The sequence below is a fragment of the Lontra canadensis genome, unplaced genomic scaffold (genome assembly GCF_010015895.1).
Source record: "Lontra canadensis isolate GAN:19392208 unplaced genomic scaffold, GSC_riverotter_1.0 scaffold1, whole genome shotgun sequence".
NCBI lineage: Eukaryota > Metazoa > Chordata > Mammalia > Carnivora > Mustelidae > Lontra > Lontra canadensis.
Genome location: NW_022630995.1, coordinates 41,838,431 through 41,845,553, shown reverse-complemented (window position 1 = coordinate 41,845,553; position 7,123 = coordinate 41,838,431). Strand labels below are relative to the sequence as shown.

Sequence of the window (7,123 nt, the reverse complement as noted above, 5' to 3'; positions counted from 1 at the left end):
GTTAACTTGAGCTTAAGGTAGAAATATACAAAACTTCAACTAAGGAAAATAATTATATCATACATGTGCTATTGGTTACTGTTGTAACATAGCCATGGATTTATAAAAATATAATTAGGCAATACTTACAATAAGGAAGCATTATTTATGTATTTTTTCAGCTTTTGGTTTTAGGATATTTGAAGAATTCTGGAACAGTCACATAACTCAAATCTGCCCCAAATTTTGTAAATTTTGTTAATTTTGTGTCTTTAATAAATAATTGAATATTTCCACAATTCCATTTTTTAATGATTAGTGATTTCATTCATTCTCTTTCCATAGTGACACCATATCACCTGGGAAACTTTTTAGTCCTTATGTGACATGTACTAAATTGCTGAACCATATTGAACAGACTTTTTAAAACTATTTTTGGCACTTGAAAAGAGATCTAATATCTAAAGAAATCTTGACTCAGTCTAGCTAGGACATTAGAAATGGAATGCACTTGAATATGTCTGACATAAATTCTTTGTTTTACTGACTAAGTAACAGAGAGATTAAGTGAGAATTTAATAAACAAATGAGACTAGGAGTTATCCCCCCTTTTTTTCTCTAATTCTAATTTAATGTGTCTTTTTAATGTAGTTATTTAATGCTAACAGTTCATATTTTTGAAGGTTCCAAATTTACAGCAAACACCTTTTGTCATGAATGGGTTTTCTAAGAAGACAAAGTTATTTCAAATTCTAAAACAAGTAATAATATTGTGGAAATTTTTGAAATACCTTAAAATGCTGACTCATTTCCACTTAGAAAACTCAGTTTTTCATATATATCAATGATGTTTACATTAGCATTATTTGAGTGCTGATTGCCACCAACATAAGGGAAAAGAAGACAAATATTTTGAAAAAGCAATGTTAAAGCATTATAACTGATATAATTTATGCTATTGCAATATAACTATTTTCCATTTACTCTTTCTTATAACTTGTTTATGAAATTAGACAATCCTTTATGTTTAATTGTATGGAAGATATAACCAGGAGTCCTGAGAAATATTAACATACTATAGAAAAAAAAAATAAAAGCCCTCTCTGTTTCTTAACATCTCCAGGCAAATAACATATCTGAGAGATGAGATTTGGACCCAAACTAAAGTAAAAGAAAAATATGGATGAAAATACCAGTCATACTCATTCTAGATACTCATTCTAGTTATTTGATATTGGTGGGTCTCCATTTCCTTATTAAAAAATGAAAACAGTTATTCCTGTTAAACAGATGTATTATGAAACTTAATGAAGATTCTTTTTGCAGAAATGTTGTCCAAACAATTACATAATAAGCATTTTAATTAGCAATAATCATGCCTCGGATAAACCTCATTGGCTACAATACTGCCACTGTGCAAAGCTCATAATAAGCATTTTAAATATTGATCAATATTAAATTTGGTATGGTTCTTGGAGGTGACATCACCCAATGCTTTACTTAGCATGTAGAAGACTAATTAATTAATCATTAATTGCCAATAATTGATTTCTGGTGTGACATATACTGTTGATATTTAATGATATGTGTATGTTTGGCTGTTGTTTATGTTAATATCTAGCTGAATAAACCATTATTTAAGTTTTTATAAAGTTTACTTATATACCTAAAATTTTAATCCCACTTCTATCATAGCTTTTTAAAAAAACAAATTCATCTATTTACTAGAGTAAAATATTGATGAGTTAAAGATCACATGTTACTTATCTTAGTGTCTCCTAAGCCACCACAGAGGTTCGCACATGTTAGGAGCAAACATGCTTGCTAATTTAGATAATGACATCATAAACTCTTTATAGTAAAATATATATATTTATGGAGAGAGGGAGAGTGAACACAAGGAATAATCAAATTTTTCTTTTAAAAAATCTTGATGAAATATTTTTAGATTTCACTGATCTATGTTAATGAACAACACTAAAAGAAAATATTTACATTACAGGACAAGTTACAAATTCTCATCTTTCAAAGATGGTCTCATGTTGTATGTAATTTCAACCTGCAATGTGTTATGATATAGCAGGGGTCCAAGATCTCAAGTGTTCCTTTACTGCCATAATGGATTTTTCAGCCAATTATCATTAGTGGTTACATGTCAAACTTTTTTCAGACCATAAAAGGTCACCAATGGACTCATATTTACCTGCTGTAGTATCAACATGTGGTAAATATGTAACTTCAAAATTCTTTGCATGCATAGCAACTTTAATAGTAATTACCACTTTAATGGTATTAAAATTTTTAAAAAAAAGAGAATGGACAGTAAAAAACCTTGAAACTGTGAACATAATATATGGCATGCATTTTGTTTGTTTTATGCTGAGATACACTCATTCTATTGTGGAATAAAAATCTGTAGTTTGCTGATGAGAGCAGAAAACATTCAACATGAATTGAGAGAATAGTGTTAAAAAAAACTAACATTCTAGCTGCATAAAACTTCAGGAACAACATCTGATCCAAACTGGTATATAACCAAAGCACTAGAACTTAATGGCTCTCTGTTGTTTTTGTATTTGTTTTTGTCAAAATTGTCTGAAGTTTGGTATTCTCATTTCACATTTGAAGTATAGCTCCGTGTCTATCAGATATGGCAAAAGATGCTGAGTTATGTAATGAACCATGCGATAAATGAGAACAAACACTCAGATTTAACAGTCTCTCATATTTGTTTTGTAAATTTTTTTTCTATTTGTTTGTTTTTTCTTGTTTTGTTTTGTTTTGTTTTGTTTTTTTAACTGAAAGTAGTAGTATTGAATGAAGACCCATTGAGTCTCATTGGATTTTCCTAAATATAATGGGGTAGTTTTTGGAATTTCCTGGGCAAAAGATGCAGGGTTAATTTATTTTAATTTGTATTTCTTTTTTTTTTTAATTTTTCCTTTTCTGTTTTTCTTTTTCTTTTTATTAAGAAGTAAATTCTACCTCAGAATATTGCACTCTGAATTGCTAACTATAGCAACAGTTTTACTTCAGTGCTATCAGAATCTACATGTAAATCACATACATATATACGTATATGATTTATATATTTTAAAATGCACACAGCCAAACATCCACACAGCCTCGTGGGAGTCAATGCTGAAAAGAAAAATGAGGCTTAGCACTGTTGAGAGCTAGAAGGATCAGTTCCATGGACCAACTCCCATCACTTTTAGGAATTCCAAATAGCTCAATAATTCCAAATGGCTCACCGTTAGGAATTTATCTTGAGGGTTCGTTGAAAACCAAAGTTGGTTATTAAGGGAATATAATTTCAGGATGAGGAGAATAGGGTACTCAATTAAACAAAATAAATTCTACATGTTGTAAAGTGGCAGGTACCACGAACGATGTTGATTAGATATTTGAGTAGAAGATGACACACAGTGATTGTTTTAGAATATTTCTTATTTGTCTTTTAACAGTAACATTTTAAAGAATATTTTTTTGTTTAATACTTTCTCAATATGTTTGTTTATCAAACAAGGAAAAAAAGAAAGGAAGAAATCCTAGAATCTGTAAAATGAAACTAGGCGGAGATACATAAATCGGCTACAGAATATTTCAGAGTTATTAATCATCAAGAAGATGGAGTAATGTCTACTCCCAGCATAATGATGAGTAGAAGTCACTGAACTAAAAGCAATGCTATGAAAAACTGAATGACAAATTAAACTAAAAGCTGTCGTCCAATTCATGAAGGTTAAGAGGATTGCACCTGGACATGTCTTTCTTTTCCTTTCTTTATGCAATAACATTTCTGAAACATCCAACATTCTCATTAGGTACACACTGAATGACCGAGATGTTGCATTATTTTTTTTCCAGTAAGTTCTTACTTAATTTATCTTCGATATAGTAATAGGGTTAAGAGTATTAGCGTCAGATGTACCCTGAACAAAACGTCATTTTGGACTCTTCTATTTACGGATTATATGCCATTTAATGACTTATCTGACTACAGGAAACCTCGGTTTCTACCAAACAAATGAGGACTTGGATATTTGTGTCCCTGATATTTTAAACAAAATTAACTTCTTTAAGAGGACCCCTGTGAGAACGGATTAAGTTTTCAATAAATTGCAATCCTGTTGGCTTTTGCTATTCCTTGTTCATTCATTTGTTTGTTTTAATTATTTCCTTTGTTTATTCTAGCTCAAGATTTTTTGAAACACAAGCAAAGGCCTTTCTGATTAGGTCTTCCATGCTAAATATCATTACTGAGATCTTTACAGTTTACTCTGGAACCTGAGGTAGCTCTTTAATAGCTATTGTATTCTTTCTAAGTTAGTTTCCTGTGGATATGTGTAGCCTGGCTTCTTGCTGAGGTAAAGTCCAACCCATTCACAAGCAAAAACTGCTTTAACATTATCACAGTTTGGGGGTGCCTGCGTGGGTCAGTCCTTAAGCAGCTACCTCTGGCTCAGGTCATGATCCCAGAGTCCTGGGATTGAGCACCACATAGGACTCCTTGCTCAGTGGGAAGTTTGCTTCTCCCTCTCCCATTCCCCCTGCTTGTGTTCCCTCTCTTGCTGTCTCTGTTAAATAAATAAATTCTTAATAATAAATAAATAAATAAATAATCCCAGTTTGTCCTGACTCAAAGGGAAGAACGCCCTCTACTGAACCTCCATATCATCTCCTGGAGCACCCCAGGATTTTGTTAATTTTGCCATTTTCTACTCTTCCATAGCTTAAGGCCGTTACAAAGGTGAGCTCGGAATGAATCAGTTGAAGCAAACTCCCTGGAATCCTAGTGGAAGGATATTAGGAAACTTAAAATCTGGAATATTATTCTGCAGTTAATGGCACTTAAAATATTTTTGAGCTATTAAACCTTGTATTATTACACCCATTAACTTTTTGTGCAAGGGATGCTAACTGACATTTATTCTTTGTCTTTGTATCTCGTTTCAAGACAATAATTTTTTATGTTCTATTAATACCTTGCTTTGACTGCTCATCCCCTCTGTGCCTGTATGCAGTGTGTGTGCTGTGTGTTCAGTGTGTGTGTCCAAGAGTAGGAGACCTATTATTATCAAAAGGCCAGAAGCACCAAGGGATTGAATTGGTGACCTGGAAGGTTAAATTCCACAGCGGTAATCACTAAGCTGTTCTCCATTATAGCTGCATTAAAAAGATTGAGACTACTGACATCTGGTACCTCCCCATCTAAAACCTTTTAAACCACTTGGAAAAAGGGCTTTTATTTAGGAAGTGAACAAAACTCTAGGTGTGTGTCACTTAAAGATCTGGAAATTTCCTGTAAGATACACTGTTCAAAGTTGGTCAGAACACATGTGTATTGGGATGAAATGTTAAATCACACATTTTCATTTGTATACTCTAATTTTTTGACCTATACGAACAATAGAAAGAATGTGCAGAAAAATCAAGCTTGAAAACTCCTTCATAAAATAAACATGTTTAGTTTGATTGTCAACATCTAACTCAAAATGACAAAACAGGATTAAAAGATAAATTGTATTGATTTATATGCATGAATTATAAGCAATGACTCTTTTTGTCATATGCATAAATGTTTTAAGAAGTATTCCTGGTATCTTATGCATTTAATTTCAAAAATCTTTTACTTAACATAAATTTGTTAATTGGACTTGCAAGTTCGAAGAAATATTACAAGCAAACAATAAATAATCAGTCATGAAAAATCCCGATACATTTCTCAGTTAAAGGTAAAAAAGCATTTTATTTATTTATTTTTAAATTGTATGTATTTAGTTATTTATTTTTTAATTTAATTTTATTTTATTTTTTCAGTGTTCCAAAATTCATTGTTTTATTTATTTTTAAAATTATTTTATTTTATTTACTTATCTGACAGAGAGAGAGGAGAAGGCACAAGCAAGTAGAGTTTCAGGCAGAGATAGGAGAAGCAAGCACCTCACTGAGCAGAGAGCCTGATGTGGGGTTAGATCCCAGGACTCTGGGATTGTGACCTGAGCTGAAGGCAGATGCTTAACTAACTGAGCCACCAGAGCCCCTAAAAAAGTGTTTAATTAGGGGCTCTCGGGTGGCTCAGTGGGTTAAAGCCTCTGCCTTCGGCTCAGGTCATAATCACAGGGTCCTGGGACCCAGGCCCACATCCCACTCTCTGCTCAGCAGGGAACCTGCTTCCTGCTCTCTCTCTCTCTGCCTGCCTCTCTGCCTACTTGTGATCTCTGCCTGTCAAATAAATAAATAAAATCTTAAAAAAAAATTAACTCAGTACTTCACTATTAATATTCTATGATGTTATAAGGATTTGCCTTTTTATCAAAAAATAGAAAAATTTTAGAAATTTATAGTAACAGAAGTTATAATCTTGGATGTAAATTTCCTCTGAAACATATACATAATTTTATAGTTTTCAACGACCATGTTTTCATTTCCCAAAGGGAGGCTAACAATATACATACACTCTTACTCTTCCATTGTGAAATAAGAGGATAGATGCCAAAACACCAAATAAGCAACAATGAAAACTACTCCTTGCACTTGATGAACTTTGCAGGCAAAAATATATGTGCATAAATTACTTAGGACCACTACAAGAAACAAATAATCAACACATGTCAAGTAGAGTATAGTCAAATAGAGGAAATAAATCCAGTTATTGGCTATTATGAGAGATATAGTCAAACGATATGGATACATTGGACCCTATTTATTCCTTTACTCTTTTAACTTTTAATTGAATCGTGATTGTATGAAAGTTTGTGTAGTACACAGAAACATCAATTTTGCCCTCAAAAGGTTTGTATCAAAAAATTATAGAAATATCATTTAATTAGGTACTGAAAGAAAGAGCTTGATTCTTGGATTTGCTCCTAATTTGGGGATCTAGGCAGATTGGACACTCTTCTGAGTTAGAACTATCAAAATTAGTATGATAACCACCTCCTCATGTGGCTGTTGTAGATATAGAATGAGAGGCTTTTGGATGGAGAAAGGCTTTTAGAAACTGAAGCATTCTGTGTACTTACAAGCTATTCTTGTTCTTGACGTAAATAATTCCATTAGAAGGTAAAACAGTCTTTAAAAGAGACAGTAAAATAAAATGTGGATAAAGAGAGGCAAATACTTTTTTATCCAAGTGCAA

General features: G+C 32.3%; 1 pseudogene; it reads right to left on the bottom strand.

Moving 5' to 3' along the window:
• Positions 1–1,286: 1,286 nt before the first annotated feature.
• Positions 1,287–1,403, bottom strand: LOC116871994 (annotated as a pseudogene).
• Positions 1,404–7,123: the final 5,720 nt, after the last annotated feature.